A 13,941-nucleotide genomic window follows, 5' to 3' on the forward strand; every position below is an offset into this window, starting at 1 on the left:
CGCACACACACACATACACACAACACACACACACACACACACAAACATACACACACGGCACACACACACACACACACACACACACACACACACACACACGGCACACACACACACACACACACACACACACACACACATACATGGCACACACACACACACACACACACACACACACACACACACACACACACACACACACACACACACACACACGAGCCATCACTGTGGTGCTATAGGGACTCACATAACTGTGTAATCTGAGAGCTCATTACTTCACACTACAAAAAAGGAAAGTTATCTTGAATGCATGGAAAGCAAATCGTATAACATCTTATTTATTTTGAAGCTAGTTTGGAAACGACGTTTTGGAAAAGAAAAAGCTTCACAGACACACACACTCACGCGCGCGCACGCACGCACACACACACACACACACACACACACACACACGCACGCACGCACGCACACACACATCACCACCACCACCACCACACCACCACACCACAACAACCAACAATAGCCTAACGTGCAATAGCATCTTCGCTCTTTGACCTTGCCAATAAACACATACATAAGACGAATTATCCACATGACTGACTCCATTCAAGAGACACATTAACTTGAAATGTCCTTTGTCTGCTGAGCTGATCAATGACAGTTTTCCATTCCTTTTGACTGATGATTATGCTTGACCTCTTATCAATTTCCCCCTTTATTGTTTTTTCCCCTTTGTTTCTTTTGTTTAAGATATTTTCGTTCTATCTCTGTAGCCGGCATCCTGTCATTGTCATGTGTCGTTCTACCTCTGTAGCCGGCATCCTGTCATTGTCATGTGTCGTTCTATCTCTGTAGCCGGCATCCTGTCATTGTCATGTGTCGTTCTTCCTCTGTAGCCGGCATCCTGTCATTGTCATGTGTCGTTCTACCTCTGTAGCTGGTATCCTGTCATTGTCATGTGTCGTTCTATCTCTGTAGCCGGCATCCTGTCATTGTCATGTTTCGTTCTACCTCTGTAGCCGGTATCCTGTCATTGTCATGTTTCGTTCTATCTCTGTAGCCGGTATCCTGTCATTGTCATGTGTCGTTCTACCTCTGTAGCTGGTATCCTGTCATTGTCATGTTTCGTTCTATCTCTGTAGCCGGTATCCTGTCATTGTCATGTTTCGTTCTACCTCTGTAGCCGGTATCCTGTCATTGTCATGTGTCGTTCTACCTCTGTAGCCGGCATCCTGTCATTGTCATGTGTCGTTCTACCTCTGTAGCCGGTATCCTGTCATTGTCATGTGTCGTTCTACCTCTGTAGCTGGTATCCTGTCATTGTCATGTGTCGTTCTTTCTCTGTAGCTGGTATCCTGTCCTGTCATTGTCATGTGTCGTTCTATCTCTGTAGTTGGCATCCTGTCATTGTCATGTTTCGTTCTTTCTGTCAGTGTCATGTTTCATTCTTCCTCAATGACTGAAAAAAATTAATGGGAATAAACTTATTGTTCATTGTTCATTGTTGTACATTGTAAAATCCCATCACCATCTTTCTGTCCAGACGACCAGTTTGGGTTGCTGTAGGCCGTTGCTGTGGATGACACGTATTCACATAAAATGCATGACCCCGAAGATGTGGCTATACTAATGGTTCTTTTTTTTATTCAATGGTCGCTTCCGAAAAAAAAGTAGAAGAGAAAAGAAAAATAAAGCATGTGGGAAAAAAAAAGATCCTTCATACACAGACACAGAAACACAGAAGATTTCAGTAACTTTGTCACCTTGACCCCTGCCGTCAATCAGTAAGCTATGGTGCTGTAGGGGCTCCCACTGACGATTGTGTAATGTGAGCGTTCATGGCGACACACTCTGGACAAGGAAATTTATAATGAATACATGGAAAACAAACCGGATGACATCTCAGTTTGAAGCTCTGAAAACAACGTTTTGAAAAAGAAAAAGAGAGCTACACACACACACACACCACCACCACCACCACCACCCCACCATCCCCCAACAACGACAACAATGTGCAAAATCATCTTCGCTCATTCATCTTACCAATGAACACATACACAAGTAGAATTATCCACATAACTGACTCCATTCACGAGGCAAACTAACACCCCCCCCCCCCCCCCCCCCCCCCCCCCTCAACACCGATTGGGCGAGTTTGAAAAGGGAAACGAACCACCTTACGTATTATGCTCCGTTGGACCGGAGTTACTTCCCTTTGATCACCTTGCCCACTGTGAAATCAAGAACCTTTAAATATACTTCCGTGCTGTTAAACCCACCACCATCTTTCTGACCAGAAGACCAGTTTAGCATGCCAGAAGCCGTTGCTATGGATGTGTCATGTTCACTTAGAATGCATGAACCCCGAAGGCAGAGTGTGGCTGTATTAATGGTTGGATTTTCACTACTGAGTTTGATGGTCGCATGTGCAAAAACAAACAAACAAAAACCATTAAAAACACCACCACCACCAACAAAACAACAACAAAAAAACAAGAAAAACAAAGAAAAAATAGGAAAGAAGAAGAAGAAGAAGCTCTGAAAACGACGTTTTGAAAAAGAAACACACACACACACACACACACACACACACACACACACACACACACACTCGTCTAGTAATATCACTGATAGTGAAAAGACGCTAAACTAAAGAACGATCACACACACACGGGGTGGGGGGAGGGAGGGAGGGAGAGAGAGAGAGAGAACTGAATGTTAATGTTTGTTGTGGTTCGTCCGTCGGGATCGACGAGGACCATCTAGTCATCCTGGGGGTGGGTAGGTTGGGTTCTGTGGGTGCGCAGATGACTGGTCAGGCCAATCCGCGCCCGGAAGGTTCTGACGCAGTGTGGACAGGGGATGGTGGCGGCTGTCGGGGACTTGCTGGCACTGCTTTTCCTGGCCTGTCTGCGTTGCTCTGCTGCAGCGATTCTGTTGGCCTCACAGGATTTGGCGCCTTTGTGGACAGCTGAACGCCACTTTGGTCTGTCCATTGCATTCAGCTCCCATGTGTCGTGGCTGATGTTGAAGGCCTTCAGAGAAGCTTTCAGAGTGTCTTTGAAGCGCTTCTTTTGGCCTCCATGGGAGCGCTTGCCATGTTGGAGTACAGCAGTTTCTTGGGGAGCCGGTGGTCTGGCATGCGAACTACATGGCCTGCCCAGCGCAGCTGGGTCTGCATCAAAATGGTGTAGATGCTGGGCAAGTTTGCACGAGTGAGGCCTCTGTGTCAGGGATCTTCTCTTGCCACTTTATGCCGAGAAATTTTCTGAGGCTGGTGGTGTGGAAGTGGTTCAGCTTTTTTGGCGTGACGTTTGTAGACCGTCCAGTTTCAGTTTCAGCTTCAGTAGCTCATGGAGGCGTCACTGTGTTCGGACAAATCCATATACGCTACACCACATCTGCCAAGCAGATGCCTGACCAGCAGCGTAACCCAACGCGCTTAGTCAGGCCTTGAGGAAAAAAAAGAGAAAAAAAAGGTGAATAAATAATAGATAAGCTTACATAAATAAATAAATAAATAAATAATAATCCGTACTTCACATCCATAGAGCAGTGTAGTGAGAACTATGCCCTTGTATACTTTGAGCTTCGTCTCCAGGGTGATGCCTCTCCTGTTCCAAACGTTCTTATGGAGTCTGCTGAAGGCAGCGCTGGCTTTGGCGAGTCTGGCATTCACCTCGTCATCAATGACAACTGTGCGAGAGAGTGTACTGCCCGGGTATGTGAACTTGTCCACCGCGTTTAGTCGTTGCCCGTTGATGAAGATGTTTTGTTCAACGTAAGGCTTTCCTGGAGCTGGCTGGTGCATCACCTCAGTCTTCTTTGTGCTGATTGTGAGGCCAAAGTTGTCACAGGCAGCAGAGAACTTGTCGACGCTGTGTTGCATGTCAGCTTCGGAAGCAGCATTGAGAGTGCAGTCATCAGCAAACAGGAAGTCGTTGACGGTGTCTGTCCTCACCTTGGTTTTTGCTTGAAGCCTCCTGAGGTTGAAGAGTGAGCCATCTGTGCGGTACCTGATGCCAATGCCTACGTCAGTGTCTCTGAAGGCCATCTGTCAGCATGGCTGAAAACATGAGACTGAACAGGGTGGGGGCAAGAACACACCCTTGCTTGACTCCGTTGGAGACAGGGAATGGTTCTGAAGTCTCTCCGTTGTCTTGGACTCGGGCCAGCATCCCATCGTGTAGTTGCCGTATGATGGTGATGAACTTTCTGGGACATCCGTACTTCGCCATGATTCTCCAAAGGCCATCTCTGCTAACAGTATCGAAGGCCTTGGTCAGATCGACATAGGTGGAGTAAAGGTCGGCGTTCTGTTCCTGACACTTTTCCTGGAGCTGCCTGGCAGCAAACACCATGTCGATAGTCCCGCGTTCTTTCCGGAAGCCACACTGGCTCTCTGGTAGGAGACCTTGCTCAAGGTGCGCTATGAGACGGTTGAGTAGCACTCTGGCCAGAGTCTTGCCTGCGACAGACAGGGATATTCCACGATGGTTGTCACAGGCCTGACGATTTCCCTTGCGCTTGTACAAGTGTATGATGGAAGTGTCTTTGAAGTCCTGTGGAACTGCCTCATGTTGCCAGATGAGCTGGAACAGCTGATGAAGCTTCTCAGTCAGCGCCATGCCACCTTCTTTGTAGACATCAGCTGGAATGGAGTCTGAGCCAGGGGCTTTGCCATTGGATAGCAGACGGATAGCTTTCTGGGTCTCCTCCAAAGTTGGAATGGCATCCAACGACTGACTGGCACCTGGGGGAGTCGGTTGATGGCTTCATCATTGATGGTGGAGGGGCGGTTCAGTACGCTGTCAAAGTGTTCAGCCCATCTCTCAAGGATCCCGTCCTTGTCAGTGATCAGGGTAGAACCATCAGCATTGAGGAGTGGAGCAGATCCGGAGGTGGTGGGACCGTAGACTTCTTTTAGGCCGTTATAGACGTTCTTCATGTTGTTCTTGTCTGCAAAGCCCTGGATCTCATCAGCTTTGTTGCTCAGTCAGGAATCCTGCATCTGCCGCAGCTTCAGCTGGATGGTGCTGCGTGTGCTCTTCAGTATGTCTTTCTTTGACTGTGACTTGGGATCTTCAATGTGGGCTCTGTAGGCTTGGCGTTTGTCTTCCAGCAGCTGCTTGATCTCAGTGCAGTTCTCATCAAACCAGTCTTTGTGCTTCCTGGCAGAAGGCCACAGGCACTCCACGGCAGTGTTATACACCGTCTCATGCAGTGCGCCCCATGCTGCCTCCACATTCTGGTTGTCCAACTCAGGGCGTTCCTCCAGGGTGTCAGCAAAGCTCTGCTTGATGCTGCCTAGCTCCAGCTTGTTGACATTCAGGTGCTTTCATGCCCTGAGGCCGTCTCTTGGGCTGGATGCGGAGGTTGAGCTTGGAGACGATAAGGCGGTGGTCTGTCCAGCACTCGGCGCCGCACATGGTCCTCGTGACTCGTACGTCCTGCCTGTCCCTCTTCCTGACGATGACAAAGTCGATGAGATGCCAATGCCCAGAGCGAGGATGCATCCATGACGTCCTGTTACGGGTAGGGAGGCAGAAGACGGTGTTTGTGATAAGAAGGTCGTGCTCGGCACATGTCTGGAGAAGTAGTTGACCATTGCTGTTACAGTTGCCAACCCCATGCTTCCCAATCACGCCTTCTCACGTTAAAGTCACCAAGAATGATGAACTTGTCTGTGTTGGGAACAGTGGTGATGACAGCGTTCAGGTCCTCGTAGAACTTGTCCTTGATCTCATCCGGGTTGGTCATGGTGGGCGCGTAGGCGCTGACAATGGTGGTAAACTTCTTCCCGTTGCATAAAGGGAGTTTCATCGTCATCAGGCGATCGTTCACTCCTTTCGGGAGGCCAGCCATCTTGCCAACGAGGGTTGTCTTCACTGCAAAGCCAACTCCAGCCTCACGTCTCTCTTCAGGTCCGCGACCACTCCAAAAGAAGGTGTAGCCTGTGCCTCGCTCACAGAGTTCGCCTTCTTCTGCCAGTCTGGTCTCACTTAAGGCAGCGATGTCGATGTTGAACCTGGCTAGTTCACTCGCAATGAGTGCTGTGCGTCTCTGTGGTCTGTCTGAGTCGCCTCTGTCCAGAAGCGTACGTACATTCCATGTAGCAATGGTCAATGGGGTGCTCCTTGTTTTCTTCTTTCTTTCCTTTGTGTGTCAACCGCTTGAGTAGGGTCCCCGTCAGCCGCGTTATGCTGACTAGGGTGGTGTGGAGCAGGCAATGTTTAGGGCACCTTTTCTAGCCCCTTCCTCGTGCCATGGAGGTGAGCAGTGCTGTCCTGAAGAGGGCTGCTCAGTCGCTCAGGGGGCTGCCGATCTCCACCGCTACTCCAGTCGGTGAAAAACGACCCTATGGCCTGAGCCGCCTGTGTGCAGGTCCGCGGCTACGACTGCCAGTGTACCCACACCTGTCGCTTCGTCGCTCGCCTGTCGCCACAGGGCTTGGGGGAAATGATGGTATGGGATGAAGGATGGCTGATGACTTGCGCGATGACTTTGTTTATAGCGAGTAGAGTTGCACACCGTCGACCTCACTCTCTTGTCCGAGACCGTCTGTATCCAGTGGCAAGACAAGGTCAAGACGACTGGAGATGGAAACGGATGCAGTGGATGACCAGGATGTCCTATGTGCCTCATCCTGCCCTCAGCACTCTACAGTGCTCTGCTGCAACCACCTTCCTCTCCGTTGAACCATGAAGGTTTCTTCCGCAGAGTCCGCCAGATCCAGTCTTCACATGCTTGGGTAGACAAGCCCTAACTCACCGAGGGTTTGAGACCCGTCGGCTACCCTCACCTAGTTTAGTCAGCCTGTCAAAGCCGTTGCCCGGGGGTTGGGTGCTGCCGCATGCTAGCAGCTTCTAGGATACATAAGTGAGAGCTGGGTGCTGGTGGGGACCAACAGAGGACGAACAACTCCCGAAAGAGCGTGAAAAGCCCCCCCTCTAGAGGTACTACCCCTCTAGAGGTACTACCCCTCCCGTGCACCCCCTATACCCCCTTGTTATTGTGCAAATACAATCAATGATGCCAGTGGACATAACTCGCAGATAATCAATGGGATTTAACTCTGTTCCAGTAGAGCATGATACATAAAGTGGTTACTTCCCTTGAATTGTGAAACCCGCCTTTCTCTGCTTCGAAAGAGAGAAGAAAAGTAGACGTAAGAAGAATGCAAAAATTTTAATCTCTCGTTAAACAACTCGCCATGGATGACGGTTTGGGCACGTGTCTATTCTTCACTGCAGGGGAGTAAGTTCGGAACAGGGAGTGATTTCGGCACATTACATCGTCTGGGGTTTGTATAAGTGTGTCTCCTCTCCCACACTTCGCCTTAAGGCCAGACACTACAGTAAAGTTCATATCAGAGGTGTTTGTTGCCTTAATTTAAAATGTATTACACTTTGAAAGTATATTTACTGGGAAGTTCAAAACTATTCTTTTTTTGGTGTTTGGACCTCCGGTTGCCATGGAAACAGTCCAAGATGGCTGCCAAACAAAAATTTTTAAAAGCCTAAGGCTTTTTTTCAATTGCACTTAGCCAAAATCTGTTTTCTGATCTAATTTAGGAATGTTAATATCTATAAAAGTACGGATAGGTTTTTGATGTAATGACAAATTTATATTTTTGACAATTTTTTTTGGTCAACGCAGTTATATTGCACCGATTGTTCTAAATAAAATTCAAATAAAACATAACTATACATTTTGTTTCAAAAATGCAATGCGTACTTTTAAGCACCATACTTTAAAGAAGCACCATGCCAAATTTTAAGGCTCTGTGTTTATTTTTGTGAAAGTTTTAGCCATTTGAAATGTGCGTAGCGTGCGAAAAACAGAAAACCCAGAAAACAGAGAAAGAAGAACAGAAACTTTACTGGCTGAGTGTTGTTTAGCACAAGTGGTAAAAGAGTACAATTTACTCACCCAGCATGTCAATCCACAGCACAGCAACCACCAGGTAAGAGAAGAAGTTGAAATTGAAGTGTTTTGTGGCCAATAATAATCCAGTTCACAGCTCACATGATGACAAATTCACAAAGAACGTGAAATGGTTTACACAGATTGGCAGACGCATTCCAGTGGTCTGGCTTTCCCATACTCCTGATATGAGAGCAGTTTAGGAGAGCACAGTGGAAGGGGGTACTTACAAGCTAGTGTCCTTCTGCTTGGTAGGCATCTGGATCCCTGGCCTCCTCCTCTCGGTTGTTGAGACGTCGTAGGGAGGCGTACCATACAATGATGTGAATCCTCTCTTTTGCCATGTTCCATCATATGAAACACTGATACTGATGACTGGATTTTCACCTTTATCCAGTGCCCCCTGCAGGTCTTCATCGGTCTCTGCATACGCCTGCTGGATTGTAGCTGCTGTGCGTTCTAAGAGTGTTGACCCTGATTCAATTTCAGCAGCTGAAAAATGCATAATGTTTGTGAGATATTTGTGCTGTGCTCACAACTATATCATTTACATAGTTTACTTTCCTTCCTCAGGTGATGAGTCTAAATATCACACACACATACACATATACACATACATAAATATATAATATTGCAATGAAACACACACACACACACACACACACACACACACACACACACTGTGCATAATTTACACACATAACTGATATACATGCATTCACCCATTCATGAACACACACACACACACACACACAACACACACACACACACACACCACACACACACACACAAACACACACACACACACACACAAACACACATGGATCATAGTCAAGACTGAACAAGCAAAACTTTTGCCTGAGTGACTGATTCAGTGGTTGACAGTGTAATGTTTCACTAGCGGTTATCAGTGCAGGGATGTGTGCACACTTGTGTGTATTTGTACTGCACAGTTAAAGATTTTTTTAACCATCAAAAAAACCTCACAAACATACCTGTTACTTTCTTGTCATGGGCCTGGAAAGTTTTCAAATGCATGCCTGGTAGTCCCATGACAGTGCTGAAGGTTTGAAGAGCAGTGTAGCTGCCTCCCAGTTCATGGCTCAGCATGGTCATCCTGTTGTTTACTTCAAAACCTGTATTCTTTTTGTCACTGAATCCAGTTCGTGGGGATGAGAATTCGCACTTTTCATAACCACAGCCATCGCAGCACATGGCAAGCTTTGCCGCAAAACCAGCTTTCTCCCTCTCTCGGACACTGACTGACAGTCCCGTTTCTCCGCACTCTGGACAACTCAGGTCACTCATCAGTCTGGTCAGCTGGAAAACGTGTAGCAAAGTCCAGTTCTGGTCTTCCACCTCACCATTATATGCGACAGGGTTCATGATTTCCATCTTTCTTCTCGACGCACTTTTATCAGTCTGATGTCGAAGGTTTCTTCGAAGCCACGCTTTCAGCCGCATCACATTTGGCCCATTTTGCTTTTGCAGCAGCTATCAAGTGCAATCGTCTCTTTCCTTGCTTATGCCGAGGCATGATGAATCCAGGAGATGTCTTAGCTGGCAAAATAATCAACAATTGACGAGAAAAAACACTTTCATGTCAGCATGTTGTTGTTATTGGACGGCCATTTTGGCTTCTCGACGGAGGGAGCCGAGCGTGCCCGAAGGCTGGCTGAGCCCAGCGGAATGAAATCTGATTGGCTGAAATTTCCACTGGTGTCAGTCTCATCAATGAAACTGCACAGTCATAGTACTCTATGCCCTTATTTGGGAAAACTCGGGAAAGTTCGCGCGATACAGTGTGCGTGTAAAATCGCTCGCAGTGTTTTATAGTCCGTTTCAACAACTAAAAGAACCGGGTCTGTGCATTCACAAGATGACGCTGTTTCTGTTGATATGCGATATGATAGGCTTCGGGAAATGAAAGTATACGTTGCTAAGGTGTAAAATCAACACTTTTGGACGATGTTTGAAAAATTCAGACAAAATCAACATCAGGAAGCAACTTTCATTTGCAAATATAACACCTTTTGCGACCGATTTAGTACAAAATATGAAAATGACTATAAAGATTAGATGTTGAAGAAGCAAATTATGCGAAAAAACGAAAATCATAAAAAATCATGATTTGGTCAAAATTTCACTACCGTGTCTGGCCTTAATCTGATAGATCTCTCTCTCTCTCTCTCTCTCTCTCTCTCTCTCTCTCTCTCTCTCTCTCTCTCTCTCAGTCTCTCTTTCGCCATCCTTATCGCTCTTATGTTCTTTCTATCTCTCTTGTTTAGAAAAGAAAAATTGTCGCTGTTTGTATCATTGTATCATAGTCTATTTCTTTGTAACACACACACACACACACACACACACACACACACACACACACACACACTGTCGCGGCCACGCACACACGCTCTCTCTCTCTCTCTCTCTCTCTCTCTCACACACACACACACACACACAGACACACACACACACACACACACACACACACACACACACACACTGTCGCGGCCACGCACACACGCTCTCTCTCTCTCTCTCTCTCACACACACACACACACACAGACACACACACACACACACACACATACACACACACACACAGTGGCGTGGGGGAGAGAGAGAGAGAGAGAGAGAGAGAGAGAGAGAGAGAGAGAGAGAGAGAGAGAGAGAGAGATGATTTCAATTAATTGACAAAAACTACGGACATTTTTCTTACACTGACTCCTGCCCTCAGGAGGAAAACAACTCAATTCAAGAGAAAAAGAGAGATGGCGGGCAACAGAGACAGAGAGAGACGTGGAGAGACAGAGAGTATGGTGGATATTAGTAACTGTGTGGGAGATACAGGTGTGGAGAAGAGATTGGGAAAGAAATACACGATCATTTTGCAGACGATCAATGGGAAGTAACTCTGTTCCAATAGAGCAATAGAGTATGATATAGAAAGTAGTTAGTTCCCTTGGATTGTAAAAACCAAGTTGGAAGTTGAAGCTGCGACACATGCCCTCCAGTGGCTATCGTCCATCCATACGCCCGGAAACCAACATGCCATGATTCTAACCGACTCAATGAACCTCATACAGAAAATTGAAAACGGAATGGGAAGCCCAGAGTGGCATAAGGCAATGCGCAACTTTCAGATTAAAAAACTCACATGGTCATACTGCCCGGGACATGCAGGTGTTAAGGGAAATGAGCGAGCTGACAGACTTGCTGGTAACGCAACACCAACGAGCGGCCTACATCTAGGAAAATCGGAAATCCTCAGAAAAGTCAAAGAATACCAAAAAGAACAGGTACAAGGCCATCACACCATCGATCGCCTCAAAGAAATAAAAACAGAGAGAGGGAGCGGCCGCAAGTCTAACATGAAAGGTAGAGCACGATGCTTTGCAAATCAAACAAATATCGGCATCATTTCCAAACCAACATTGCGCAAATTTCTTCAAAACGGAACAGAGTCTCTGTGGGCCTTTCCAAATACAATAGACTGAGCAACACACTAGACGCCACGTTCTTGGCATCAGAGATCTTTTCCCATCCCTCTTGCGGCCAGTCAGTGGCAGCCTCTGTGCGTGTGTGTATGTGTGTGTTTGTGTGGATGTGTGGGTCTGTGCTTTTGAGTGCGTTTATGAATGCGCGAGAGTGTAAGTGTACACAAGTGTCAGGAGAGATCTGTGTACGTGTGTGTGTGAGGGGAGGTGAGAGTGCGGGGGGAGGTGGGGTAGAGGATGAGGTATGTGAGTGTATGCATGCCTACACTGTGGGAGCAACAGGATATTGGAACGTATATATATATATATATATCTTTGTATATTTGTGTGTGGGGTTGGGGGTGGGAGATATGGGCGTATGTGTGTGTGCTTGTACAAGTAAGTGTTCATCTCTGTGAGTGTGTGTTTGTGTGTGTGTGTGTGTGTGTGTGTGTGCCGTGGAAGCTACGATACGTAGACTAGAAATGAGTGTGTGGAGGAGGGGGGTGGAGGAGGTGCAAGGTAATGTGTGTGTGTGTGTGTGTGTGTGTGTGTTGGAGCTCATGTACGTTAATATGTATTTGACTGTACTTTCATATCTGTGAAACTGCATGTTTGGTGCATTTCTGCTATGCATGTGTGGGTGTATGTGTGAATGTGTGTCTTCATATTTTACATTTATTCGCTTATTTATCACCATTGTTGTCTTATTTATTTTTTATTATTATCATTTTATTAGTATTACTATTATTATTACTACTACCTTTTTCTATATTATAATTATTATTTATTTATTTATTTATTTATTTATGTAAGCTTATCTATTATTTATTCCCCCGGGTTTTTTTTTCGGGTTTTTTTTTGTCTTTTTTTTTTTTTTTTTTTTTTTTTTTTTTTCAAGGCCTGACTAAGCGCGTTGGGTTACACTGCTGGTCAGGCATCTGCTTGGCAGATGTGGTGTAGCGTATATGGTTTGTCCGAACGCAGTGACGCCTCCTTGAGCTACTGAAACTGAAACTGAAACTGTAAAAGCCGCAACCTGTCTTTAATTTAAAAAAAAAGAAAAAAGAAAAAAAAAAGACGAAAAGACGTAAGAGGAATGCCTAACTTTAATGGATCAGACCAGTAGACAGATGATTATTCAAGTTAAACTCTTGAATGGACTTATGTGGATAATCTTATTTATTTATCTGCACATTGGATTGGTAAGACGAATGAGAGCGAAGATGCTTTTTGCACAATATTGTTGTTAATGGGAGATCAGTGGTCGGGTGCTGAGGTGATGTGATGTGATATGATGTGATGTGTGCGTCGGGTGTGTGTGTGTGTGTCGGGGGGTGGTGGGGCGGAGGGGGTGATTGCGTGTGTGTGTGCCTCTGTGTGTGCATGTGTGTGTGTGTGCATGCGTGCGTGTGTGTGTGTGTGCCCAATGACTTTCAGTTTGGAAGAGTTATGTGTGTGAGTAACAATAACGATAATGGTTTATTCAGTTTTTGCAGGCCATCTGGCCCATATGAACAGGAGAAATGGTTGAAGATAGCAAGAGATATAAAGTGACTGAAATAAAAGAAGTTTTTACTGCTAAAATCATGTGCACGTCAAAAGACACACTTACTTCCATGTGACAACACGTAAGTATATTTTACAGTACTTGTAATGTAAGTTTACTTTCACTTTCTAAGTTTCAAACATTCATTACTGTATACTGCTACTTTAAATGTCAGTTTAGCTGACAGGTTGGTACACAGTAAATGTACTTTAAAATTTGATGGAAATCGATAATGTGTGTGTGTGTGTGTGTGTGTGTGCCTGTTTGTTTTTTTGGGGGGTGTTGTGCGTTTTGGTTGTTTGTTTTTTGGGGGGTTGTATGTGTGTCTGTGCGTGTGTGTGTGTGTGTGTTGGTGGTTTTCTTTGGTGTGTGTGTGTGTGTGTGTGTGTGTGTGTGTGTGTGTGTGTATTTGTGTGTGTGAGAGAGAAAGTCAAAAGAGGCTATCAGTGTATCGTGTACATCTCTCTCAGTTTACAATAACCTGATCAGGGAGCTTGGTTTTGATGGAGATCTCTTTAAGAAATGTGTGTGGCTAACAAGGGAGCTTGGTTTTGATGGAGATCTCTTTAAGAAATGTGTGTGGCTAACAAGGGAGCTTGGTTTTGATAGAGATCTCTTTAAGAAATATGTGTGGCTAACAAGGGAGCTTGGTTTTGATGGAGGTCTCTTTAAGAAATGCGTGTGGCTAACAAGGGAGCTTGGTTTTGATGGAGATCTCTTTAAGAAATGCGTGTGGCTAACAAGGGAGCTTGGTTTTGATGGAGATCTCTTTAAGAAATATGGGTGGCTAACAAGGGGGGCTTGGTTTTGATGGAGACCTCTTACAAGAAATATGTGTGGCTAACAAAGGGGGCATGGTTTTGATGGAGATCTCTTTAAGAAATGTGTGTGGCTAACAAGGGAGCTTGGTTTTGATAGAGATCTCTTTAAGAAATATGTGTGGCTAACAAGGCAGCTTGGTTTTGATAGAGATCTCTTTAAGAACTATGTGTG

Source organism: Babylonia areolata, chromosome 33 (assembly GCF_041734735.1).
Source record: "Babylonia areolata isolate BAREFJ2019XMU chromosome 33, ASM4173473v1, whole genome shotgun sequence".
In the NCBI taxonomy this organism is placed as follows: Eukaryota; Metazoa; Mollusca; class Gastropoda; order Neogastropoda; family Buccinidae; genus Babylonia; species Babylonia areolata.